Here is a 27,047-nt window from a genome sequence, read left to right as displayed (position 1 = left end):
GGGGAAGTCGGACAATTCCCTGGCCCCAGGAAACCGTGAGGGATGTCCCTACGAAGAAGGCCCCTGGGTGAAAACCTGGAGGCCAGGTGACTTCCCCACGAGGTCCTACGTGGGGGGTGTGTGTGTTGTGTGCTCATTTTGGGGATGGTGAGGGAGAAGCAGCTTCGGCCTGCACGCTCTCCCGTGGTGGCGTTGCAGGCATGGCTCCGACGGAGTGGCTTCGCTGCTATGGCACCACATAGCCCGCCGAGGTGCCAGTCTCCGTCCCGGGTTGACTGGAGCATCTCGCCTGGGTTGCCCCCACGAGGTAGCGCCGCGGGGTCCGCGGGACTCGCCCGGCCCTCGTGGCTGGCCTCGGGGGTGGTGGCTCCGTCTTTTGGGCTTTTAGCGGCGGTCTCTTCCTCCATTCCAATGGCTCCTCTCGTCCCTCGGCACCTGTGGGCTGGGGAACAAACTCAGAGGCAGCAGGGTTTAGGTGCCATCGTCCCCGCCCCCCCCGGCCTGGGCCGTGACCCCTCGGGGCCGAGCATGGAGGGTGTTGGGACCCCGGGATTTCGGGGTACCCAAACTGCGGGGTTCTCCCTTGCTGGGGCTGCCTTCCATGGTTTTAATTGGCGGACGTTGACCACCATCTCTCGGCCCCTGTCTCCGCCCTGAATCAGCACCGTCCAGGGGGAGATCTGCCGCCCCACGGTCCAGGGTCCGCGCCAGTAGGTGGTCAGTTTCCCCAGCTGTCCAGCCCCGACACGACGGGGTGTATAGCCACACGTTAGAGCCCGCCGAGTAGAAGGGGGGCTCCATAAGGGGCCGGGCGCCCTGCTCTTGGTGCCGATGCGCGGCCTCTCCTTGTGGGTAGGCCCGGCCCCGGGCCCCTCGCAGAGTCTCCATCAGGTGCTCCACGGGGCGGCTCCCCTCATCCCGTTGCAGTGGGGGAACGCCGAACAGCAGATCTGCAGGTAGACGAGACTCACGGCCACACATCATTAGGAACAGGGTCTGTCCCGTAGACGTGTGTACTGTGGTGGCGTAGGCGAACAGGGCATAGGGGAGGTGTTCGTCCCAGTCCTGCTGAGTTGCGGCCACCATGCATTTGAGCTTCCCAGCTAAGGTCTGGTTCATACGCTCCACCATACCGTTCACCTGGGGGTGGTACGCCGTGGTTCGGTCCTTCTGGATTCCGAACTCGCGGCACAGCGCCTGAAACAGCTCTGCCTCGAACTCACTACCTTGCTCGGTAATGACCCATTCGGAGATCCCGTGCTTAAGTACGTAGTGCTCCACGAATGCCCAGGCCACCACATGGGCCGTCTTATCGGGGATGGCCACCGCCACGGGATAGCGTGCGAAATACTCCACCGGTGGGATCGCGGAAATGGCCCCTGTAGGTCGAGCCCAACCAGCTGGTTTGTCCGACTGACGCGGAACGGCCTCAGGGGTACCTGATATTGCGCCGGTTTCGGCCCGCATTGCTGACACGCGCGGCAGCCCTGTACCCAGGCGGCCACGTCTTGCGAAAATTTGGGCCAGAGATATTGGCGACGCAGGGTCTCCCTAGTGCGCCGTTCCCCATCATGGCCCCCGAGCAGGTGGTCGTGCACCAGCCATAGCAGCTGGGGTCGCACCTGGGCGGGAACACAGATGCACCCTCTTACCACCCCGTTCTGCACACACAACCGGGCATACAAACCACTCCAGGGTCCTGGTAGGGTGCTCTTCTTCTCCCGCAGGGCCGCTTCCACTGCCGCCAGATCCGGGTCCCGTTGCTGGGTCTGTCTCAACTGCTCGTCGTCCAGGCCCGGGAAGGCGCAGCCGACGTCCTCTTGGATCCGCCCGGTTAGGGTGGGGCAGTCCGTCGGCTCCTTCTGTAGGGGTCTCCGCGGCGCATACTGCACTCTCTCTCGCGAGAGGGGGGTCTCAGTGCGCTCCCGGGGGGGCGTTGCCTGTTGGCAGCGTCCCCCATGAAGCATGGGCAGGCCTCCTCCGCCCTCGTCTCGGCGCACACCATGGGCTGCCTCGACAAGGTGTCCACATTTTCGTGCATCCGCCCAACCCGGTACTCGATCTGCAGGTTGTATTCCTGCAGCTGCGCCAGCCATCGGGCCATCTGCCCCCGCGGTTTCTTGAATGTGAGATGGAGCTGCAGAGCATAATGGTCACTCCGCACCCGACATTTTCTGCCATACAAATACGGCCAGAACTGTTTACATGTGAAGATCACGGCGTACAGTTCCTGACGGGTCACGCAATAGTTCAGCTCGGCCCTGCTCAGGGTCCAGCTGGCGTATGCGATGGCCCGCTCCATCCCATCCTGCACCTGTGACAACACCGCGCCCAGCTCATAGCTGCAGGCGTCGGTGTCCAAAATCAAATCGGTGGAAAAATCCGGGAAAGCCAGGGTGGGGGTATGGGTGAGGTGGTCTTTGAGGGTGGTGAAGGCCGTCAGGCGGCCTCCGTCCACTGATAAGGGTTCTTAGGGGAAGTGAGTTGGGTGAGGGGGCGTGCAATCTCGCTGAATCCCTTTACAAATCGATGAAAATAGGTGGCGAGCCCCAAGAATGACCTGATCTCCGTCAGGTTCCTTGGCCATGGCCATTCCACTATGGCGCGTACCTTCTCCGGATCGGTGCGCAACCCTGCCTCGCTGATTCGGTGTCCAAGGTACTCCACCTTGTGCTGCGCAACATTACACTTACGTGGCTTGAGTTTGAGATGGGCTGCTCGCAGTCGCTGGAACACCTCTCATAACCTGGACCAGTCCTCAGACAGAGATATACTGAACACTATCACGTCATCCAGGTAAATTAGGCACTGTTCCCACTGCAAGCCCCGCATCACCAGCTCCATCAACCACTGGAACGTCGCAGGCACATTAGTGAGTCCGAACGGGAGTATCCGAAACTCAAACAGTCCCATCGGTTTGGTAAATGCAGTCTTTGGCCGATCCTCCTCCGCCATATCCACCTGCCAGTACCCGGATGCTAGATCGAGGGTGGAAAAATACCGCGCCACCGCGAGGCTGTCAAAGGTGTCATCGATGCGGGGGATGGGGAAGGCATCGCCGAGGGTGACTGCGTTCAACTTTCGGTAATCAACACAAAACCGGGTCGACCCATCCTTTTTCATCACCAGTACCACCGGGGCAGACCAGGGGCTCGCTGAGGGCTGGATTATGTTATCTCGGAGCATTTCCACGATGGCCTCTTTAATCTGGGCCCGTTCAGGCGCGCCCACTCGGTATGCGGGGAGTTTAATTGGTTGGGTGGCACCGGTGTCAATTTGGTGCTTAACAAGGTCAGTCCGGCCCACATCCGAATCGTGCTCACTGAACACGTCGGCGTCATCGCTCATGAAAACGTTTATTCTGAGCTCCTGGTTTAGCCCCGAATGAGTGGCATCAAACAGTATTTTACAATAAAATATTGATCCCAATGCAGTACACCATATCGACGTGAAATTGGCAGGTGCACTCACTGGATGAGTCGAAGTGTAAAAAGCGACCCATCCAGATACAACAATGCAAAAGCCTACAACACCTGGTATTCCCAGGCAGTCTCCCATCCAAGTACTAACCAGGCTCGACTCTGCTTAGCTTCCGAGATCAGACGAGATCGGGCGCATTCAGGGTGATATGGTCGTAGGCCATGCTTGGAAAGACCTGTCGCACATTCAGATGTATAAAACAATCAACATTCAACTATACTTCTGGAGGTCATCGCTCATAAAACCTTTATTCTGAGCTCCTGGTTGAGCCCCGAAAGAGTGGCATCAAACATTATTTTACGATGAAATATTGATCCCAATGCAGTACACCATATCGACGTGAAATTGGCACGTGCACTCACTGGATGAGTCGAAGTGTAAAAAGCGACCCATCCAGATCCAAAAATACAAAATCCTACAACACCTGGTGTTCCTAGGCAGTCTGCCATCCAAGTACTCACCATGCTCGACCCTGCTTAGCTTCCGAGATCAGACGAGATTGGGCGCATTCAGGGTGATATGGTCGTAGGCCATGCTTGCACACACCTGTCGCACATTCAGATGTATGAAACAATTAAAGTTCAACTATATTTCTGGAAATCATCGTTCATGAATACTTATATTCTGAGCTCCTGGTTGAGCCCCGAAAGAGTGGCATCAAACAGTCTGGATGAGTCGAAGTGTAAAAAGCGACCCATCCAGATATAACAATGCAAAAGCCTACAGCACCAGGTATTCCCAGCCAGTCTCGCATCCAAGTACTAACCAGGCTCGACCCTGCTTAGCTTCCGAGATCAGACGAGTTCGGGCACATTCAGGGTGATATGGACATAGGCCGTGCTTGCAGAGACCTGTCGAACACTCATATGTATAAAACAATCAACATTCAACTATACTACTGGAGGTTATCGCTCATGAAAACGTTTATTCTGAGCTCCTGGTTTAGCCCCGAAAGAGTGGTATCAAACAGTATTTTACGAGAAAATATTGATCCCAATGCAGTACACCATATCGATGTGAAATTGGCAGGTGCACTCACTGGATGAGTGGAAGTGTAAAAAGCGACCCATCCAGATCCAAATATACAAAAGCCTACAACACCTGGTATTCCCAGGCAGTCTCCCATCCAAGTACTAACCAGACTCGACCGTGCAAAGCTTCCGAGATCAGACGAGATCGGGCGCATTCAGGGTGATATGGTCGTAGGCCATGCTTGGAAAGACCTGTCGCACATTCAGATGTATAAAACAATCAATATTCAACTTTACTTCTGGAGGTCATCGCTCAAAAAACCTTTATACTGGTAGGAACGAAGTTGTAAACTGAGTGTACCAGCCTGCAATAGATTAATGTGTCCGTACGTCCGTCCGTCCCCTTTCAATACTTTAACGAAGTGAAATCTCGTGCTGTTGGGTGTATAAAATCAGTAATAGACAGCGCAGAGACTTGTCCTACCAGCCCACCCTGCAGGGACCTGTTTCTGAGCTCCTGGTTGAGCCCCAAAAGAGTGGCATCAAACATTATTTTACAAGAAAATATTGATCCCAATGCAGTACACCATATCGACGTGAAATTGGCAGGTGCACTCACTGGATGAGTCGAAGTGTAAAAAGCGAGCCATCCACATCCAAGTAAACAAAAGCATACAACACCTGCTATTCCCAGGCAGTCTCCCATCCAAGTACTAACCAGACTCGACCCTGCTTAGTTTCCGAGATCAGACGAGATCGGGCGCATTCAGGGTGATATGGTCGTAGGCCATGCTTGGAAAGACCTGTCGCACATTCAGATGTATAAAACAATCAACCTTCAACTATACTTTTGGAGGTCATCGCTCATAAAACCTTTATTCTGTGCTCCTGGTTGATCCCCAAAAGAGTGGCATCAAACAGTCTGGATGACTTGATTCGAAGCTTTCGTGACTGCAAGAATTACTCTTTGTTTTTTTCGGTAAAGTCACGTATAAATAAAAAATAAAATAACAATAGCATACGACGTTTCGGTTGCAACACAAGCAGCCATCATCAGGTACAGAAGAGCTAAATTTACGAGAGAGAGGAAACACATAACCCCAGATGTATATACAGACACCCAAGTAGGGGGGAACTAATACAGATACAACAGGGTACAACAGAGAGAGAAGCATACCAAACAATCAGGGTTTAGCATAATTTGGAAACCATATAAAGCAACACAGACGGTCGGTCAAAACACAATTAACGCATAGTCTGGTTGATTACGCTATTTCAAAGATTGTTAAATTGCAAGTTAAGTATGAAATTTAAAATACAGACCGCGCACACACACATAGACATCCAAGTAGAGTGAACCAGCAAAGACACGCACACAGTGAAGTCGCCTTAAATAGGCAGAGAAGGTGAGGCTGAGAGACAATGGGACAAATTAGCATGAGGTATGCATGGAGCAAAGGGGGCGCGGCAGCACACACTCGGAAACACCAAGGCCCACACACAGGCAGAGACAGCACAGAGACACAAATCCAAGCCAAGACACAAAGGCAGATGCACAAGCAGAGACAACACAAAGACACAGACCTCATACCTCCCCGTAGAGGTGGTTCAGACTTGATTCGAAGCTTTCGTGACTGCAAGAATTACTCTTTGTTTTTTTCGGTAAAGTCACGTATAAATAAAAAATAATAAAATAACAATAGCGTACGACGTTTCGGTTGCAACACAAGCAGTCATCATCAGGTACAGAAGAGCTAAATTTACGAGAGAGAGGAAACACATAACCCCAGATGTATATACAGACACCCAAGAAGGGGGCGTGGATGGAGTGGGGTGTGAGAGTGGATGGTGTCGCGGTGAGAGTGGATGGTGTCGGGGTGAGTATGGATGTTGGAGAGGTGAGCGTGGCTGGTGTAGGAGTGAGCGTGGATGGTGTAGGGGTGAGCGTGGCTGGTGTAGGGGTGAGCGTGGATATTGTAGGGGCGAGAGTGGATGTTGCAGGAGTGAGCGTAGATGGTGTAGGGGGTGAGCGTGGAGGTTGTAAAGGCGAGCGTGGAGGTTGTAAAGGTGAGCGTGGATGGTGTAGGAGTGAGCGTGGATGGTGTCGCGGTGAGAGTGGATGGTGTCGGGGTGAGTATGGATGTTGGAGAGGTGAGCATGGATGGTGTAGGAGTGAGCGTGGATGTTGCAGGAGTGAGCGTGGATGTTGTAGGGGTGAGCGTGGATGGTGTAGGGTTGAGAGTGGATGTTGTAAAGGTGAGCGTGGATGGTGTAGGGGTGAGAGTGGATGTTGTATGAGTGAGCATGGACAGTGTAGATGTGAGTGTGGATGGTATAGGGGAAAGCGTGGATGGCGTAGTGGTGAGCGTGGATGGTGAAGGGGTGAGCGTGGATGTTGTAGAGTGAGCGTGGATGGTGTAAGGGTGAGCGTGGCTATTGTAGGGGTGAGCGTGGATGTTGTAGGGGTGAGTGTGGATGGTGTAGGGGTGAGCGTGGATGTTGCCGGAGTGAGCGTGGGTGTTGTAGGAGTAAACGTGGATGGTGTAGGAGTGAGCGTGGATGGTGTAGGGATGAGCGTGGATGGTGTAGGGATGAGCGTGGATGGTGTAGGGGTGAGCGTGGATGTTGTAGGGATGAGAATGGATGGGGTTGGGTGTGGCGTGGATGGTGTTGGGGTGAGAGTGGATGGTGTCGGGGTGAGAGTGGATGATGTCGGGGTGAGAGTGGATGGTGTCGGGGTGAGTATGGATGTTGGAGAAGTGATCGTGGATGGTGTAGGGGTGAGCGTGGATGTTGCAGGAGTGAGCGTGGATGTTGTAGGGGTGAGCGTGGATGGTGTAGGGGTGAGAGTGGAAGTTGTAAAGGTGAGCGTGGATGGTGTAGGGGTGAGAGTGGATGTTGTGGGGTGAGGGTGGATGGTGTAGGGGTGAGCGTGGATGTTGTAGAAGTGAGAGTAGATGGTGTAGGAGTGAGGTTGGATGTTGTAGCGGTGAGCGTGGATGGTGTTGGGGTGATGGTGGATGTGGTAGGGGTGAGCGTGGATGTTGTAGGGGTGAGAGTGGATGGGGTTGGGGTGGGCGTGGATGGTGTTGGGGTGAGAGTGGATGGTGTCGGGGTGAGAATGGATGTTGGAGAGGTGAGCGTGGATGTTGCAGGAGTGAGCGTGGATGTTGTAGGGGTGAGAGTGGATGGTGTAGGGGTGAGAGTGGATGTTGTAAAGGTGAGCGTGGATGGTGTAGGGGTGAGAGTGGATGTTGTATGAGTGAGCATGGACGGTGTAGATGTGTGGAGGTATAGGGGAAAGCGTGGATGGTGTAGAGGTGAGCGTGAATGGTGTAGGGGTGAGCGTGGCTATTGTAGGGGTGAGCGTGGATGGTGTTGGGGTGAGCGTGGATGTTGCAGGAGTGAGCGTGGATTTTGTATGAGAGAGCGTGGATGTTGAAGGGGTGAGGGTGGATGGTGTAGGGGTGAGCGTGGATGTTGCAGGAGTGAGCGTGGGTGTTGTAGGAGAAAACGTGGATGGTGTAGGGGTGAGCGTGGATGGTGTAGGGGTGAGCATGGACGTTGTAAAAGTGAGCATGGATGATGTAGGAGTGAGTGTAGATGGTGTAGGGGGTGAGCGTGGAGGTTGTAAAGGTGAGCATGGATGGTGTAGGAGTGAGCGTGGATGTTGTAGGGGTGAGAGTGAATGAGGTTGGGGTGGGCGTGGATGGTGTTAGGGTGAGTGTGGATGTTGGCGAGGTGAGCGTTGATGTTGCAGGGGTGAGCGTGAATGTTGCAGGAGTGAGCGTGAATGTTGTAGGGGTGAGCGTGGATGGTGTAGGGGTGAGAGTGGATGTTGTAAAGGTGAGCGTGGATGGTGTAGTGGTGAGAGTGGATGTTGTATGAGTGAGCATGCACGGTGTAGAGGTGAGTGTGGATGGTATAGGGGAAAGCATGGATGGTGTAGTGGTGAGCGTGGATGGTGTAGGGGTGAGAGTGGATGTGGTGGGGGTGAGCGTGGATGTGGTAGGGGTGAGCGTGGATGGTGTAGGGGTGAGCGTGGATGGTGTAGGAGTGAGCGTGGATGGTGTAGGGGTGAGCGTGGATGGTGTAGGCGTGAGCGTGGATGGTATAGGAGTGAGCGTGGACATTGTAAAGGTGAGCGTGGATGGTGTTGGGGTGAGCGTGGATGTTGCAGGAGTGAGCGTGGATGTTGTAGGGGTGAGCGTGGATGGTGTAGGGGTGAGAGTGGATGTTATAAAGGTGAGCGTGGATGGTGTAGGGGTGAGAGTGGATGTTGTGGGGTGAGCGTGGATGGTGTTGGGGTGATGGTGGATGTGGTAGGGGTGAGCGTGGATGTTGTAGGGGTGAGAGTGGATGGGGTTGGGGTGGGCGTGGATGGTGTTGGGTTGAGAGTGGATGGTGTCGGGGTGAGAATGGATGTTGGAGAGGTGAGCGTGGATGTTGCAGGAGTGAGCGTGGATGTTGTAGGGGTGAGAGTGGATGGTGTAGGGGTGAGAGTGGATGTTGTAAAGGTGAGCGTGGATGGTGTAGGGGTGAGAGTGGATGTTGTAAAGGTGAGCGTGGCTATTGTAGGGGTGAGCGTGGATGGTGTAGGGGTGAGCTTGGATGGTGTAGGAGTGAGCGTGGATGGTGTAGGGGTGAGCGTGGATGGTGTAGGGGTGAGCGTAGATGGTGTAGGGGGTGAGCGTGGAGGTTGTAAAGGTGAGCGTGGATGTTGTAGGGGTGAGAGTGGATGGGGTTGGGGTGGTCGCAGATGGTGTGGGGGATGAGAGTGGATGGTGTCGGGGTGAGAGTGGATGGTGTCGGGGTGAGTATGGATGTTGGAGAGGTGAGCGTGGATGGTGTAGGGGTGAGCGTGGATGGTGTAGGGGTGAGCGTGGATGTTGCAGGAGTGAGCGTGGATGTTGTAGGGGTGAGCGTGGATGGTGTAGGGGTGAGAGTGGATGTTGTAAAGGTGAGAGTGGAAGGTGTAGGGGTGAGAGTGGATGTTGTATGAGTGAGCATGGACGGTGTAGATGTGAGTGTGGATGGTATAGGGGAAAGCGTGGATGGTGTAGTGGTGAGCGTGGATGGTGTAGGGGTGAGCGTGGATGTTGTAGAGGCGAGCGTGGATGGTGTAGGGGTGAGCGTAGATGGTGTAGGGGGTGAGCGTGGATGTTGGCGAGGTGAGCGTGGATGTTGCAGGGGTGAGCGTGAATGTTGCAGGAGTGAGCGTGAATGTTGTAGGGGTGAGCGTGGATGGTGTAGGGGTGAGCGTGGATGGTGTAGGGGTGAGCGTAGATGGTGTAGGGGGTGAGCGTGGAGGTTGTAAAGGTGAGCGTGGATGTTGCAGGGGTGAGAGTGGATGGGGTTGGGGTGGTCGTGGATGGTGTGGGGGGTGAGAGTGGATGGTGTCGGGGTGAGAGTGGATGGTGTCGGGGTGAGTATGGATGTTGGAGAGGTGAGCGTGGATGGTGTAGGGGTGAGCGTGGATGGTGTAGGGGTGAGCGTGGATGTTGTAAAGGTGAGAGTGGAAGGTGTAGGGGTGAGAGTGGATGTTGTATGAGTGAGCATGGACGATGTAGATGTGAGTGTGGATGGTATAGGGGAAAGCGTGGATGGTGTAGTGGTGAGCGTGGATGGTGTAGGGGTGAGCGTGGATGTTGTAGAGGCGAGCGTGGATGGTGTAAGGGTGAGCGTGGCTATTGTAGGGGTGAGCGTGGATGGTGTAGGGGTGAGCGTGGATGTTGCAGGAGTGAGCGTGTATTTTGTATGAGAGAGCTTGGATGTTGCAGGAGTGAGCGTGGGTGTTGTAGGAGTAAACGTGGATGGTGTAGGGGTGAGTGTGGATGGTGTAGGGGTGAGCGTGGACATTGTAAAGGTGAGCATGGATGATGTAGGAGTGAGCGTAGATGGTTAGGGGGTGAGCGTGGATGTTGCAGGGGTGAGCGTGGATATTGCAGGAGTGAGCGTGAATGTTGTAGGGGTGAGCGTGGATGGTGTACGGGTGAGCTTGGATGGTGTAGGAGTGAGCGTGGACGTTGTAAAGGTGAGCATGGATGATGTAGGAGTGAGCGTAGATGGTGTAGGGGGTGAGAGTGGGGGTTGTAAAGGTGAGCATGGATGGTGGAGTGAGCGTGGATGTTGTAGGGGTGAGAGTGAATGGGGTTGGGGTGAGCGTGGATGGTGTTGGGGTGAGTGTGGATGTTGGCGAGGTGAGCGTGGATGTTGCAGGAGTGAGCGTGGGTGTTGTAGGAGTAAACGTGGATGGTGTAGGGGTGAGCGTGGATGGTGTAGGGGTGAGCATGGACTTTGTAAAGGTGAGCATGGATGGTGTAGGGGTGAGCGTGGATGTTGCAGGAGTGAGCGTGGATGTTGTAGGGGTGAGCGTGGATGGTGTAGGGGTGAGAGTGGAAGTTGTCAAGGTGAGCGTGGATGGTGTAGGGGTGAGAGTGGATGTTGTGGGGTGAGGGTGGATGGTGTAGGGGTGAGCGTGGATGTTGTATAAGTGAGAGTAGATGGTGTAGGAGTGAAGTTGGATGTTGTAGCGGTGAGCGTGGATGGTGTTGGGGTGATGGTGGATGTGGTAGGGGTGAGCGTGGATGTTGTAGGGGTGAGAGTGGATGGGGTTAGGGTGGGCGTGGATGGTGTTGGGGTGAGAGTGGATGGTGTCGGGGTGAGAATGGATGTTGGAGAGGTGAGCGTGGATGTTGCAGGAGTGAGCGTGGATGTTGTAGGGGTGAGAGTGGATGGTATAGGGGTGAGCGTGGCTATTGTAGGGGTGAGCGTGGATGGTGTAGGGGTGAGCTTGGATGGTGTAGGAGTGAGCGTGGACGTTGTAAAGGTGAGCATGGATGATGTAGGAGTGAGCGTAGATGGTGTAGGGGGTGAGAGTGGGGGTTGTAAAGGTGAGCATGGATGGTGGAGTGAGCGTGGATGTTGTAGGGGTGAGAGTGAATGGGGTTGGGGTGAGCGTGGATGGTGTTGGGGTGAGTGTGGATGTTGGCGAGGTGAGCGTGGATGTTGCAGGAGTGAGCGTGGGTGTTGTAGGAGTAAACGTGGATGGTGTAGGGGTGAGCGTGGATGGTGTAGGGGTGAGCATGGACTTTGTAAAAGTGAGCATGGATGGTGTAGGGGTGAGCGTGGATGTTGCAGGAGTGAGCGTGGATGTTGTAGGGGTGAGCGTGGATGGTGTAGGGGTGAGAGTGGAAGTTGTCAAGGTGAGCGTGGATGGTGTAGGGGTGAGAGTGGATGTTGTGGGGTGAGGGTGGATGGTGTAGGGGTGAGCGTGGATGTTGTAGAAGTGAGAGTAGATGGTGTAGGAGTGAGGTTGGATGTTGTAGCAGTGAGCGTGGATGGTGTTGGGGTGATGGTGGATGTGGTATGGGTGAGCGTGGATGTTGTAGGGGTGAGAGTGGATGGGGTTGGGGTGGGCGTGGATGGTGTTGGGGTGAGAGTGGATGGTGTCGGGGTGAGAATGGATGTTGGAGAGGTGAGCGTGGATGTTGCAGGAGTGAGCGTGGATGTTGTAGGGGTGAGCGTGGATGGTGTAGGGGTGAGAGTGGATGGTGTAGGGGTGAGAGTGGATGTTGTAAAGGTGAGCGTGGATGGTGTAGGGGTGAGAGTGGATGTTGTATGAGTGAGCATGGACGGTGTAGATGTGTGGATGGTATAGGGGAAAGCGTGGATGGTGTAGAGGTGAGCGTGAATGGTGTAGGGGTGAGCGTGGCTATTGTAGGGGTGAGCGTGGATGGTGTTGGGGTGAGCGTGGATGTTGCAGGAGTGAGCGTGGATTTTGTATGAGAGAGCGTGGATGTTGAAGGGGTGAGGGTGGATGGTGTAGGGGTGAGCGTGGATGTTGCAGGAGTGAGCGTGGGTGTTGTAGGAGAAAATGTGGATGGTGTAGGGGTGAGCGTGGATGGTGTAGGGGTGAGCATGGACGTTGTAAAAGTGAGCATGGATGATGTAGGAGTGAGTGTAGATGGTGTAGGGGGTGAGCGTGGAGGTTGTAAAGGTGAGCATGGATGGTGTAGGAGTGAGCGTGGATGTTGTAGGGGTGAGAGTGAATGGGGTTGGGGTGGGCGTGGATGGTGTTAGGGTGAGTGTGGATGTTGGCGAGGTGAGCGTTGATGTTGCAGGGGTGAGCGTGAATGTTGCAGGAGTGAGCGTGAATGTTGTAGGGGTGAGCGTGGATGGTGTAGGGGTGAGAGTGGATGTTGTAAAGGTGAGCGTGGATGGTGTAGTGGTGAGAGTGGATGTTGTATGAGTGAGCATGCACGGTGTAGAGGTGAGTGTGGATGGTATAGGGGAAAGCATGGATGGTGTAGTGGTGAGCGTGGATGGTGTAGGGGTGAGAGTGGATGTGGTGGGGGTGAGCGTGGATGTGGTAGGGGTGAGCGTGGATGGTGTAGGAGTGAGCGTGGATGGTGTAGGAGTGAGCGTGGATGGTGTAGGGGTGAGCGTGGATGGTGTAGGCGTGAGCGTGGATGGTATAGGAGTGAGCGTGGATGGTGTAGGGGTGAGAGTGGATGTTATAAAGGTGAGCGTGGATGGTGTAGGGGTGAGAGTGGATGTTGTGGGGTGAGGGTGGATGGTGTAGGGGTGAGCGTGGATGTTGTAGAAGTGAGAGTAGATGGTGTAGGAGTGAGGTTGGATGTTGTAGCGGTGAGCGTGGATGGTGTTGGGGTGATGGTGGATGTGGTAGGGGTGAGCGTGGATGTTGTAGGGGTGAGAGTGGATGGGGTTGGGGTGGGCGTGGATGGTATTGGGTTGAGAGTGGATGGTGTCGGGGTGAGAATGGATGTTGGAGAGGTGAGCGTGGATGTTGCAGGAGTGAGCGTGGATGTTGTAGGGTTGAGAGTGGATGGTGTAGGGGTGAGAGTGGATGTTGTAAAGGTGAGCGTGGATGGTGTAGGGGTGAGAGTGGATGTTGTATGAGTGAGCATGGACGGTGTAGATGTGTGGATGGTATAGGGAAAAGCGTGGATGGTGTAGTGGTGAGCGTGGATTGTGTAGGGGTGAGCGTGGATGTTGTAGAGGTGAGCGTGAATGGTGTAGGGGTGAGCGTGGCTATTGTAGGGGTGAGCGTGGATGGTGTAGGGGTGAGCGTGGCTATTGTAGGGGTGAGCGTGGATGGTGTAGGGGTGAGCTTGGATGGTGTAGGAGTGAGCGTGGATGGTGTAGGGGTGAGCGTGGATGGTGTAGGGGTGAGCGTAGATGGTGTAGGGGGTGAGCGTGGAGGTTGTAAAGGTGAGCGTGGATGTTGTAGGGGTGAGAGTGGATGGGGTTGGGGTGGTCGTGGATGGTGTGGGGGGTGAGAGTGGATGGTGTCGGGGTGAGAGTGGATGGTGTCGGGGTGAGTATGGATGTTGGAGAGGTGAGCGTGGATGGTGTAGGGGTGAGCGTGGATGGTGTAGGGGTGAGCGTGGATGTTGCAGGAGTGAGCGTGGATGTTGTAGGGGTGAGCGTGGATGGTGTAGGGGTGAGAGTGGATGTTGTAAAGGTGAGAGTGGAAGGTGTAGGGGTGAGAGTGGATGTTGTATGAGTGAGCATGGACGGTGTAGATGTGAGTGTGGATGGTATAGGGGAAAGCGTGGATGGTGTAGTGGTGAGCGTGGATGGTGTAGGGGTGAGCATGGATGTTGTAGAGGCGAGCGTGGATGGTGTAAGGGTGAGCGTGGCTATTGTAGGAGTGAGCGTGTATTTTGTATGAGAGAGCGTGGATGTTGCAGGAGTGAGCGTGGGTGTTGTAGGAGTAAACGTGGATGGTGTAGGGGTGAGTGTGGATGGTGTAGGGGTGAGCGTGGACATTGTAAAGGTGAGCATGGATGATGTAGGAGCGAGCGTAGATGGTTAGGGGGTGAGCGTGGATGTTGCAGGGGTGAGCGTGGATATTGCAGGAGTGAGCGTGAATGTTGTAGGGGTGAGCGTGGATGGTGTAGGGGTGAGCGTGGCTATTGTAGGGGTGAGCGTGGATGGTGTAGGGGTGAGCTTGGATGGTGTAGGGGGTGAGAGTGGGGGTTGTAAAGGTGAGCATGGATGGTGGAGTGAGCGTGGATGTTGTAGGGGTGAGAGTGAATGGGGTTGGGGTGAGCGTGGATGGTGTTGGGGTGAGTGTGGATGTTGGCGAGGTGAGCGTGGATGTTGCAGGAGTGAGCGTGGGTGTTGTAGGAGTAAACATGGATGGTGTAGGGGTGAGCGTGGATGGTGTAGGGGTGAGCATGGACTTTGTAAAGGTGAGCATGGATGATGTAGGAGTGAGCGTGGATGTTGTAGGGGTTAGAGTGGATGGGGTTGGGGTGGGCGTGGATGGTGTTGGGGTGAGAGTGGATGGTGTCGGGGTGAGTATGGATGTTGGAGAGGTGAGCGTGGATGTTGCAGGAGTGAGCGTGGATGTTGTAGGGGTGAGAGTGGATGGTGTAGGGGTGAGAGTGGATGTTGTAAAGGTGAGCGTGGATGGTGTAGTGGTGAGCGTGGATTGTGTAGGGGTGAGCGTGGATGTTGTAGAGGTGAGCGTGAATGGTGTAGGGGTGAGCGTGGCTATTGTAGGGGTGAGCGTGGATGGTGTAGGGGTGAGCGTGGCTATTGTAGGGGTGAGCGTGGATGGTGTAGGGGTGAGCTTGGATGGTGTAGGAGTGAGCGTGGATGGTGTAGGGGTGAGCGTGGATGGTGTAGGGGTGAGCGTAGATGTTGTAGGGGTGAGAGTGGATGGGGTTGGGGTGGTCGTGGATGGTGTGGGGGTGAGAGTGGATGGTGTCGGGGTGAGAGTGGATGGTGTCGGGGTCAGTATGGATGTTGGAGAGGTGAGCGTGGATGGTGTAGGGGTGAGCGTGGATGGTGTAGGGGTGAGCGTGGATGTTGCAGGAGTGAGCGTGGATGTTGTAGGGGTGAGCGTGGATGGTGTAGGGGTGAGAGTGGATGTTGTAAAGGTGAGAGTGGAAGGTGTAGGGGTGAGAGTGGATGTTGTATGAGTGAGCATGGACGGTGTAGATGTGAGTGTGGATGGTATAGGGGAAAGCGTGGATGGTGTAGTGGTGAGCGTGGATGGTGTAGGGGTGAGCGTGGATGTTGTAGAGGCGAGCGTGGATGGTGTAAGGGTGAGCGTGGCTATTGTAGGGGTGAGCGTGGATGGTGTAGGGGTGAGCGTGGATGTTGCAGGAGTGAGCGTGTATTTTGAATGAGAGAGCGTGGATGTTGCAGGAGTGAGCGTGGGTGTTGTAGGAGTAAACGTGGATGGTGTAGGGGTGAGTGTGGATGGTGTAGGGGTGAGCGTGGACATTGTAAAGGTGAGCATGGATGATGTAGGAGCGAGCGTAGATGGTTAGGGGGTGAGCGTGGATGTTGCAGGGGTGAGCGTGGATATTGCAGGAGTGAGCGTGAATGTTGTAGGGGTGAGCGTGGATGGTGTAGGGGTGAGCGTGGCTATTGTAGGGGTGAGCGTGGATGGTGTAGGGGTGAGCTTGGATGGTGTAGGAGTGAGCGTGGACGTTGTAAAGGTGAGCATGGATGATGTAGGAGTGAGCGTAGATGGTGTAGGGGGTGAGAGTGGGGGTTGTAAAGGTGAGCATGGATGGTGGAGTGAGCGTGGATGTTGTAGGGGTGAGAGTGAATGGGGTTGGGGTGAGCGTGGATGGTGTTGGGGTGAGTGTGGATGTTGGCGAGGTGAGCGTGGATGTTGCAGGAGTGAGCGTGGGTGTTGTAGGGGTGGGCGTGGATGGTGTAGGGGTGAGAGTGGATGTTGTAAAGGTGAGGGTGGATGGTGTAGGGGTGAGCATGGATGTTGTAGAAGTGAGCGTAGATGGTGTAGGAGTGAGGGTGGATGTTGTAGTGGTGAGCGTGGATGGTGTTGGGGTGAGGGTGGATGTTGTAGGGGTGAGCGTGGATATTGTCGGGGTGAGGGTGGATGGTGTAGAGGTGAGTGTGGATGTTGTAGAGGTGAGCGTGGATGGTGTAGGGGTGAGCGTGGCTATTGTAGGGGTGAGCATGGATGGTGTAGGGGTGAGCGTGGATGTTGTAAAGGTGAGCGTGGAGGTTGTAAAGGTGAGCGTGGATGGTGTAGGGGTGAGCGTGGCTATTGTAGGGGGTGAGCGTGGATGGTGTAGGGGTGAGCTTGGATGGTGTAGGATTGAGCGTGGATGGTGTAGGGGTGAGCGTGGATGGTGTAGGGGTGAGCGTAGATGGTGTAGGGGGTGAGCGTGGAGGTTGTAAAGGTGAGCGTGGAGGTTGTAAAGGTGAGCGTGGATGGTGTAGGAGTGAGCGTGGATGTTGTAGGGGTGAGAGTGGATGGGGTTGGGGTGGGCGTGGATGGTGTGGGGGGTGAGAGTGGATGGTGTCGGGGTGAGAGTGGATGGTGTCGGGGTGAGTATGGATGTTGGAGAGGTGAGCGTGGATGGTGTAGGGGTGAGCGTGGATGGTGTAGGGGTGAGCGTGGATGTTGCAGGAGTGAGCGTGGATGTTGTAGGGGTGAGCGTGGATGGTGTAGGGGTGAGAGTGGATGTTGTAAAGGTGAGCGTGGATGGTGTAGGGGTGACAGTGGATGTTGTATGAGTGAGCATGGACGGTGTAGATGTGAGTGTGGATGGTATAGGGGAAAGCGTGGATGGTGTAGTGGTGAGCGTGGATGTTGTAGAAGTGATAGTAGATGGTGTAGGAGTGAGGTTGGATGTGGTAGGGGTGAGCGTGGATGTTGTAGAGGTGAGAGTGGATGGGGTTGGGGTGGGCGTGGATGGTGTTGGGGTGAGAGTGGATGGTGTCGGGGTGAGAATGGATGTTGGAGAGGTGAGCGTGGATGTTGCAGGAGTGAGTGTGAATGTTGTATGGGTGAGCGTGGATGGTATAGGGGTGAGAGTGGATGTTGTAAAGGTGAGCGTGGATGGTGTAGCGGTGAGAGTGGATGTTGTATGAGTGAGCATGCACGGTGTAGAGGTGAGTATGGATGGTATAGGGGAAAGCGTGGATGGTGTAGTGGTGAGCGTGGATGGTGTAGGGTTGAGCGTGGATGTTGTAGAGGCGAGCGTGGATGGTGTAAGGGTGAGCGTGGCTATTGTAGGGGTGAGCCTGGATGGTGTAGGGGTGAGCGTGGATGTTGCAGGAGTGAGCGTGGATTTTGTATGAGAGAGTGTGGACGTTGCAGGAGTGAGCGTGGGTGTTGTAGGAGTAAACGTGGATGGTGTAGGGGTGAGTGTGGATGGTGTAGGGGTGAGCGTGGACGTTGTAAAGGTGAGCATGGATGATGTAGGAGTGAGCGTAGATGGTTAGGGGGTGAGCTTGGATGTTGCAGGGGTGAGCGTGGATATTGCAGGAGTGAGCGTGAATGTTGTAGGGGTGAGCGTGGATGGTGTAGGGGTGAGCGTGGCTATTGTAGGGGTGAGCGTGGATGGTGTAGGGGTGAGCTTGGATGGTGTAGGAGTGAGCGTGGACGTTGTAAAGGTGAGCATGAATGATGTAGGAGTGAGCGTAGATGGTGTAGGGGGTGAGCGTGGGGGTTGTAAAGGTGAGCATGGATGGTGTAGGAGTGAGCGTGGATGTTGTAGGGGTGAGAGTGAATGGGGTTGGGGTGAGCGTGGATGGTTTTGGGGTGAGTGTGGATGTTGGCGAGGTGAGCGTGGATGTTGCAGGAGTGAGCGTGGGTGTTGTAGGAGTAAACGTGGATGGTGTAGGGGTGAGCGTGGATGGTGTAGGGGTGAGCATGGACTTTGTAAAGGTGAGCATGGATGGTGTAGGAGTGAGTGTGGATGTTGTAGGGGTTAGAGTGGATGGGGTTGGGGTGGGCGTGGATGGTGTTGGGGTGAGAGTGGATGGTGTCGGGGTGAGTATGGATGTTGGAGAGGTGAGCATGGATGGTGTAGGGGTGAGCGTGGATGTTGTAGGAGTGAGCGTGGATGTTGTAGGGGTGGGCGTGGATGGTGTAGGGGTGAGAGTGGATGTTGTAAAGGTGAGGGTGGATGGTGTAGGGGTGAGCGTGGATGTTGTAGAAGTGAGCGTAGATGGTGTAGGAGTGAGGGTGGATGTTGTAGCGGTGAGCGTGGATGGTGTTGGGGTGTGGGTGGATGGTGTAGAGGTGAGCGTGGATGGTGTAGGGGTGAGCGTGGCTATTGTAGGGGTGAGCGTGGATGGTGTAGGGGTGAGCGTGGATGTTGCAGGAGTGAACGTGGGTGTTGTAGGAGTAAACGTGGATGGTGTAGGGGTGAGCGTGGATGGTGTAGGGGTGAGCGTGGACGTTGTAAAGGTGAGCATTGATGATGTAGGAGTGAGCGTAGATGGTGTAGGGGGTGAGCGTGGATGTTGCAGGGGTGAGTGTGGATATTGCAGGAGTGAGCGTGAATGTTGTAGGCGTGAGCGTGGATGGTGTAGGGGTGAGCGTGGCTATTGTAGGGGGTGAGCGTGGATGGTGTAGGGGTGAGCTTGGATGGTGTAGGATTGAGCGTGGATGGTGTAGGGGTGAGCGTGGATGGTGTAGGGGTGAGCGTAGATGGTGTAGGGGGTGAGCGTGGAGGTTGTAAAGGTGAGCGTGGAGGTTGTAAAGGTGAGCGTGGATGGTGTACGAGTGAGCGTGGATGTTGTAGGGGTGAGAGTGGATGGGGTTGGGGTGGGCGTGGATGGTGTGGGGGGTGAGAGTGGATGGTGTCGGGGTGAGAGTGGATGGTGTCGGGGTGAGTATGGATGTTGGAGAGGTGAGCGTGGATGGTGTAGGGGTGAGCGTGGATGGTGTAGGGGTGAGCGTGGATGTTGCAGGAGTGAGCGTGGATGTTGTAGGGGTGACGTTGATGGTGTAGGGGTGAGAGTGGATGTTGTAAAGGTGAGCGTGGATGGTGTAGGGGTGAGAGTGGATGTTGTATGAGTGAGCATGGACGGTGTAGATGTGAGTGTGGATGGTATACGGGAAAGCGTGGATGGTGTAGTGGTGAGCGTGGATGTTGTAGAAATGAGAGTAGATGGTGTAGGAGTGAGGTTGGATGTTGTAGCGGTGAGCGTGGATGGTGTTGGGGTGATGGTGGATGTGGTAGGGGTGAGCGTGGATGTTGTAGAGGTGAGAGTGGATGGGGTTGGGGTGGGCGTGGACGGTGTTGGGGTGAGAGTGGATGGTGTCGGGGTGAGAATGGATGTTGGAGAGGTGAGCGTGGATGTTGCAGGAGTGAGTGTGAATGTTGTATGGGTGAGCGTGGATGGTATAGGGGTGAGAGTGGATGTTGAAAAGGTGAGCGTGGATGGTGTAGCGGTGAGAGTGGATGTTGTATGAGTGAGCATGCACGGTGTAGAGGTGAGTGTGGATGGTATAGGGGAAAGCGTGGATGGTGTAGTGGTGAGCGTGGATGGTGTATGGGTGAGCGTGGATGTTGTAGAGGCGAGCGTGGATGGTGTAAGGGTGAGCGTGGCTATTGTAGGGGTGAGCGTGGATGGTGTAGGGGTGAGCGTGGATGTTGCAGGAGTGAGCGTGGATTTTGTATGAGAGAGCGTGGACGTTGCAGGAGTGAGCGTGAGTGTTGTAGGAGTAAACGTGGATGGTGTAGGGGTGAGTGTGGATGGTGTAGGGGTGAGCGTGGACGTTGTAAAGGTGAGCATGGATGATGTAGGAGTGAGCGTAGATGGTTAGGGGGTGAGCGTGGATGTTGCAGGGGTGAGCGTGGATATTGCAGGAGTGAGCGTGAATGTTGTAGGGGTGAGCGTGGATGGTGTAGGGGTGAGCGTGGCTATTGTAGGGGTGAGCGTGGATGGTGTAGGGGTGAGCTTGGATGGTGTAGGAGTGAGCGTGGACGTTGTAAAGGTGAGCATGAATGATGTAGGAGTGAGCGTAGATGGTGTAGGGGGTGAGCGTGGGGGTTGTAAAGGTGAGCATGGATGGTGTAGGAGTGAGCGTGGATGTTGTAGGGGTGAGAGTGAATGGGGTTGGGGTGAGCGTGGATGGTGTTGGGGTGAGTGTGGATGTTGGCGAGGTGAGCGTGGATGTTGCAGGAGTGAGCGTGGGTGTTGTAGGAGTAAACGTGGATGGTGTAGGGGTGAGCGTGGATGGTGTAGGGGTAAGCATGGACTTTGTAAAGGTGAGCATGGATGGTGTAGGAGTGAGCGTGGATGTTGTAGGGGTTAGAGTGGATGGGGTTGGGGTGGGCGTGGATGGTGTTGGGGTGAGAGTGGATGGTGTCGGGGTGAGTATGGATGTTGGAGAGGTGAGCATGGATGGTGTAGGGGTGAGCGTGGATGTTGTAGGAGTGAGCGTGGATGTTGTAGGGGTGGGCGTGGATGGTGTAGGGGTGAGAGTGGATGTTGTAAAGGTGAGGGTGGATGGTGTAGGGGTGAGCGTGGATGTTGTAGAAGTGAGCATAGATGGTGTAGGAGTGAGGGTGGATGTTGTAGCGGTGAGCGTGGATGGTGTTGGGGTGAGGGTGGATGATGTAGGGGTGAGCGTGGATGTTGTCGGGGTGAGGGTGGATGGTGTAGAGGTGAGTGTGGATGTTGTAGAGGTGAGCGTGGATGGTGTAGGGGTGAGCGTGGCTATTGTAGGGGTGAGCGTGGATGGTGTAGGGGTGAGCGTGGATGTTGCAGGAGTGAACGTGGGTGTTGTAGGAGTAAACGTGGATGGTGTAGGGGTGAGCGTGGATGGTGTAGGGGTGAGCGTGGACATTGTAAAGGTGAGCATTGATGATGTAGGAGTGAGCGTAGATGGTGTAGGGGGTGAGCGTGGATGTTGCAGGGGTGAGCGTGGATATTGCAGGAGTGAGCGTGAATGTTGTAGGCATGAGCGTGGATGGTGTAGGGGTGAGCGTGGATGGTGTAGGGGTGAGCTTGGATGGCTTGGGAGTGAGCGTGGATGGTGTAGGGGTGAGCGTGGATGGTGTAGGGGTGAGCGGAGATGGTGTAGGGGGTGAGCGTGGAGGTTGTAAAGGTGAGCGTGGAGGTTGTAAAGGTGAGCGTGGATGGTGTAGGAGTGAGCGTGGATGTTGTAGGGGTGAGAGTGGATGGGGTTGGGGTGGGCGTGGATGGTGTGGAGGGTGAGAGTGGATGGTGTCGGGGTGAGAGTGGATGGTGTCGGGGTGAGTATGGATGTTGGAGAGGTGAGCGTGGATGTTGTAGGGGTGAGCGTGGATGGTGTAGGGGTGAGAGTGGATGTTGTAAAGGTGAGCATGGATGGTGTAGGGGTGAGAGTGGATGTTGTATGAGTGAGCATGGACGGTGTAGATGTGAGTGTGGATGGTATAGGGGAAAGCGTGGATGGTGTAGTGGTGAGCGTGGATGGTGTAGGTGTGAGCGTGGATGTTGTAGAGGCGAACGTGGATGGTGTAAGGGTGAGCGTGGCTATTGTAGGGGTGAGCGTGGATGGTGTAGGGGTGAACGTGGATGTTGCAGGAGTGAGCGTGGATTTTGTATGAGAGAGCGTGGATGTTGCAGGAGTGAGCGTGGGTGTTGTAGGAGTAAACGTGGATGGTGTAGGGGTGAGTGTGGATGGTGTAGGGGTGAGCGTGGACGTTGTAAAGGTGAGCATGGATGATGTAGGAGTGAGCGTAGATGGTTAGGGGGTGAGCGTGGATGTTGCACGGGTGAGCGTGGATATTGCAGGAGTGAGCGTGAATGTTGTAAGGGTGAGCGGGGATGGTGCAGGGGTGAGCGTGGCTATTGTAGGGGTGAGCGTGGATGGTGTAGGGGTGAGCTTGGATGGTGTAGGAGTGAGCGTGGACGTTGTAAACGTGAGCATGGATGGTGTAGGAGTGAGAGTGAATGGGGTTGGGGTGAGCGTGGATGGTGTTGGGGTGAGTGTGGATGTTGGCGAGGTGGGCGTGGATGTTGCAGGAGTGACCGTGGGTGTTGTAGGAGTAAACGTGGATGGTGTAGGGGTGAGCGTGGATGGTGTAGGGGTGAGCATGGACTTTGTAAAGGTGAGCATGGATGGTGTAGGAGTGAACGTGGATGTTGTAGGGGTTAGAGTGGATGGGGTTGGGGTGGGCGTGGATGGTGATGGGGTGAGAGTGGATGGTGTCGGGGTGAGTATGGATGTTGGAGAGGTGAGCGTGGATGGTGTAGGGGTGAGTGTGGATGGTGTAGGGGTGAGTGTGGATGTTGTAGGAGTGAGCGTGGATGTTGTAGGGGTGGGCGTGTATGGTGTAGGGGTGAGAGTGGATGTTGTAAAGGTGAGGGTGGATGGTGTAGGGGTGAGCGTGGATGTTGTAGAAGTAAACGTAGATGGTGTAGGAGTGAGGGTGGATGTTGTAGCGGTGAGAGTGGATGGTGTTGGGGTGAGAGTGGATGTTGGAGGGGTGAGCGTGGATGTTGTCGGGGTGAGGGTGGATGGTGTAGAGGTAAGTGTGGATGTTGTAGAGGTGAGCGTGGATGGTGTAGGGGTGAGCGTGGCTATTGTAGGGGTGAACGTGGATGGTGTAGGGGTGAGCTTGGATGGTGAAGGTGTGAGGGTGGCTGGTGTAGGAGTGAGCGTGGCTGGTGTAGGAGTGAGCGTGGATGGTGTAGGGGTGAGCGTGGATTTTGTAGGGGTGAGAGTGGATGTTGTATGAGTGAGCATGGACGGTGTAGATGTGAGTGTGGATGGTATAGGAGAAAGCGTGGATGGTCTAGTGGTGAGCGTGGATGGTCTAGTGGTGAGCGTGGATGGTGTAGGGGTGAGCGTGGATGTTGTAGAGGTGAGCGTGGATGGTGTAGGGGTGAGCGTGGATGTTGTATGAGTGAGCATGGACGTTGTAGATGTGAGTGTAGATGGTATAGGGGAAAGCGTGGATGGTGTAGTGGTGAGTGTGGATGGTGTAGGGGTGAGCGTGGATGTTGTAGGGGTGAGCGTGGCTATTGTAGGGGTGAGCGTGGATGGTGTAGGGGTGAGCGTGGATGTTGCAGGAGTGAGCGTGGGTGTTGTAGGAGTAAACGTGGATGGTGTAGGGGTGAGAGTGGATGTTGTAAAGGTGAGGGTGGATGGTGTAGGGGTGAGCGTGGATGTTGTAGAAGTGAGCATAGATGGTGTAGGAGTGAGGGTGGATGTTGTAGCGGTGAGCGTGGATGGTGTTGGGGTGAGGGTGGATGATGTAGGGGTGAGCGTGGATGTTGTCGGGGTGAGGGTGGATGGTGTAGAGGTGAGTGTGGATGTTGTAGAGGTGAGCGTGGATGGTGTAGGGGTGAGCGTGGCTATTGTAGGGGTGAGCGTGGATGGTGTAGGGGTGAGCGTGGATGTTGCAGGAGTGAACGTGGGTGTTGTAGGAGTAAACGTGGATGGTGTAGGGGTGAGCGTGGATGGTGTAGGGGTGAGCGTGGACATTGTAAAGGTGAGCATTGATGATGTAGGAGTGAGCGTAGATGGTGTAGGGGGTGAGCGTGGATGTTGCAGGGGTGAGCGTGGATATTGCAGGAGTGAGCGTGAATGTTGTAGGCATGAGCGTGGATGGTGTAGGGGTGAGCGTGGATGGTGTAGGGGTGAGCTTGGATGGCTTGGGAGTGAGCGTGGATGGTGTAGGGGTGAGCGTGGATGGTGTAGGGGTGAGCGGAGATGGTGTAGGGGGTGAGCGTGGAGGTTGTAAAGGTGAGCGTGGAGGTTGTAAAGGTGAGCGTGGATGGTGTAGGAGTGAGCGTGGATGTTGTAGGGGTGAGAGTGGATGGGGTTGGGGTGGGCGTGGATGGTGTGGAGGGTGAGAGTGGATGGTGTCGGGGTGAGAGTGGATGGTGTCGGGGTGAGTATGGATGTTGGAGAGGTGAGCGTGGATGTTGTAGGGGTGAGCGTGGATGGTGTAGGGGTGAGAGTGGATGTTGTAAAGGTGAGCATGGATGGTGTAGGGGTGAGAGTGGATGTTGTATGAGTGAGCATGGACGGTGTAGATGTGAGTGTGGATGGTATAGGGGAAAGCGTGGATGGTGTAGTGGTGAGCGTGGATGGTGTAGGTGTGAGCGTGGATGTTGTAGAGGCGAACGTGGATGGTGTAAGGGTGAGCGTGGCTATTGTAGGGGTGAGCGTGGATGGTGTAGGGGTGAACGTGGATGTTGCAGGAGTGAGCGTGGATTTTGTATGAGAGAGCGTGGATGTTGCAGGAGTGAGCGTGGGTGTTGTAGGAGTAAACGTGGATGGTGTAGGGGTGAGTGTGGATGGTGTAGGGGTGAGCGTGGACGTTGTAAAGGTGAGCATGGATGATGTAGGAGTGAGCGTAGATGGTTAGGGGGTGAGCGTGGATGTTGCAGGGGTGAGCGTGGATATTGCAGGAGTGAGCGTGAATGTTGTAGGGGTGAGCGGGGATGGTGCAGGGGTGAGCGTGGCTATTGTAGGGGTGAGCGTGGATGGTGTAGGGGTGAGCTTGGATGGTGTAGGAGTGAGCGTGGACGTTGTAAACGTGAGCATGGATGGTGTAGGAGTGAGAGTGAATGGGGTTGGGGTGAGCGTGGATGGTGTTGGGGTGAGTGTGGATGTTGGCGAGGTGGGCGTGGATGTTGCAGGAGTGACCGTGGGTGTTGTAGGAGTAAACGTGGATGGTGTAGGGGTGAGCGTGGATGGTGTAGGGGTGAGCATGGACTTTGTAAAGGTGAGCATGGATGGTGTAGGAGTGAACGTGGATGTTGTAGGGGTTAGAGTGGATGGGGTTGGGGTGGGCGTGGATGGTGATGGGGTGAGAGTGGATGGTGTCGGGGTGAGTATGGATGTTGGAGAGGTGAGCGTGGATGGTGTAGGGGTGAGTGTGGATGGTGTAGGGGTGAGTGTGGATGTTGTAGGAGTGAGCGTGGATGTTGTAGGGGTGGGCGTGTATGGTGTAGGGGTGAGAGTGGATGTTGTAAAGGTGAGGGTGGATGGTGTAGGGGTGAGCGTGGATGTTGTAGAAGTAAACGTAGATGGTGTAGGAGTGAGGGTGGATGTTGTAGCGGTGAGAGTGGATGGTGTTGGGGTGAGAGTGGATGTTGGAGGGGTGAGCGTGGATGTTGTCGGGGTGAGGGTGGATGGTGTAGAGGTAAGTGTGGATGTTGTAGAGGTGAGCGTGGATGGTGTAGGGGTGAGCGTGGCTATTGTAGGGGTGAACGTGGATGGTGTAGGGGTGAGCTTGGATGGTGAAGGTGTGAGGGTGGCTGGTGTAGGAGTGAGCGTGGCTGGTGTAGGAGTGAGCGTGGATGGTGTAGGGGTGAGCGTGGATTTTGTAGGGGTGAGAGTGGATGTTGTATGAGTGAGCATGGACGGTGTAGATGTGAGTGTGGATGGTATAGGAGAAAGCGTGGATGGTCTAGTGGTGAGCGTGGATGGTCTAGTGGTGAGCGTGGATGGTGTAGGGGTGAGCGTGGATGTTGTAGAGGTGAGCGTGGATGGTGTAGGGGTGAGCGTGGATGTTGTATGAGTGAGCATGGACGTTGTAGATGTGAGTGTAGATGGTATAGGGGAAAGCGTGGATGGTGTAGTGGTGAGTGTGGATGGTGTAGGGGTGAGCGTGGATGTTGTAGGGGTGAGCGTGGCTATTGTAGGGGTGAGCGTGGATGGTGTAGGGGTGAGCGTGGATGTTGCAGGAGTGAGCGTGGGTGTTGTAGGAGTAAACGTGGATGGTGTAGGGGTGAGCGTGGATGGTGTAGGGGTGAGTGTGGACGTTGTAAAGGTGAGCATTGATGATGTAGGAGTGAGCGTAGATGGTGTAGGGGGTGAGCGTGGATGTTGCAGGGGTGAGCGTGGATATTGCAGGAGTGAGCGTGAATGTTGTAGGCGTGAGCGTGGATGGTGTAGGGGTGAGCGTCGCTATTGTAGGGGTGAGCGTCGCTATTGTAGGGGTGAGCGTGGATGGTGTAGGGGTGAGCTTGGATGGTGTAGGAGTGAGCGTGGATGGTGTAGGGGTGAGCGTGGATGGTGTAGGGGTGAGCGTAGATGGTGTAGGGGGTGAGCGTGGAGGTTGTAAAGGTGAGCGTGGATGTTGTAGGGGTGAGAGTGGATGGGGTTGGGGTGGGCGTGGATGGTGTGGGGGGTGAGAGTGGATGGTGTCGGGGTGAGAGTGGATGGTGTCGGGGTGAGTATGGATGTTGGAGAGGTGAGCGTGGATGGTGTAGGAGTGAGTGTAGATGGTGTAGGGGGTGAGCGTGGAGGTTGTAAAGGTGAGCATGGATGGTGTAGGAGTGAGCGTGGATGTTGTAGGGGTGAGAGTGAATGGGGTTGGGGTGGGCGTGGATGGTGTTAGGGTGAGTATGGATGTTGGCGCGGTGAGCATTGATGTTGCAGGGGTGAGCGTGGATGTTGCAGGAGTGAGCGTGAATGTTGTAGGGGTGAGAGTGGATGTTGTAAATGTGAGCGTGGATGGTGTAGGGGTGAGAGTGGATGTTGTATGAGTGAGCATGGAAGGTGTAGAGGTGAGTGTGGACGGTATAGGGGAAAGCATGGATGGTGTAGTGGTGAGCGTGGATGGTGTAGGGGTGAGAGTGGATTTGGTGGGGGTGAGCGTGGATGTGGTAGGGGTGAGCGTGGAAGGTGTAAGGGTGAGCGTGGATGGTGTAGGAGTGAGCGTGGATGGTGTAGGGGTGAGCGTGGGTGGTGTAGGGGTGAGCGTGGATGTTGTAGGAGTGAGCGTGGATGTTGTAGGGGTGGGCGTGGATGGTGTAGTGGTGAGAGTGGATGTTGTAAAGGTGAGGGTGGATGGTGTAGGGGTGAGCGTGGATGTTGTAGAAGTGAGCATAGAT

General features: G+C 55.2%; 2 non-coding genes and 3 pseudogenes across 2 annotated transcripts; all 5 read right to left on the bottom strand.

Moving 5' to 3' along the window:
• Nucleotides 1-3,521: 3,521 nt before the first annotated feature.
• LOC142907528 (5S ribosomal RNA) lies at nucleotides 3,522-3,640 on the bottom strand. The gene has a single exon (XR_012931064.1). It is a non-coding gene; the product is annotated as a 5S ribosomal RNA (ribosomal RNA).
• Nucleotides 3,641-3,892: 252 nt separating this feature from the next.
• LOC142907533 (5S ribosomal RNA) lies at nucleotides 3,893-4,011 on the bottom strand (annotated as a pseudogene).
• Nucleotides 4,012-4,197: 186 nt separating this feature from the next.
• LOC142907585 (5S ribosomal RNA) lies at nucleotides 4,198-4,316 on the bottom strand (annotated as a pseudogene).
• Nucleotides 4,317-4,569: 253 nt separating this feature from the next.
• LOC142907580 (5S ribosomal RNA) lies at nucleotides 4,570-4,688 on the bottom strand (annotated as a pseudogene).
• Nucleotides 4,689-5,120: 432 nt separating this feature from the next.
• Nucleotides 5,121-5,239, bottom strand: LOC142907569 (5S ribosomal RNA). Its single transcript, XR_012931095.1, has one exon. It is a non-coding gene; the product is annotated as a 5S ribosomal RNA (ribosomal RNA).
• Nucleotides 5,240-27,047: the final 21,808 nt, after the last annotated feature.

Source organism: Petromyzon marinus, chromosome 79, assembly GCF_048934315.1.
Source record: "Petromyzon marinus isolate PM22_M1 ecotype Great Lakes invasive population chromosome 79, UKy_Petmar_22M1.pri1.0, whole genome shotgun sequence".
In the NCBI taxonomy this organism is placed as follows: Eukaryota; Metazoa; Chordata; class Hyperoartia; order Petromyzontiformes; family Petromyzontidae; genus Petromyzon; species Petromyzon marinus.
The sequence above is the reverse complement of the archived record's forward strand: the minus strand, read 5'-3'. Positions and strand labels throughout refer to the sequence as shown.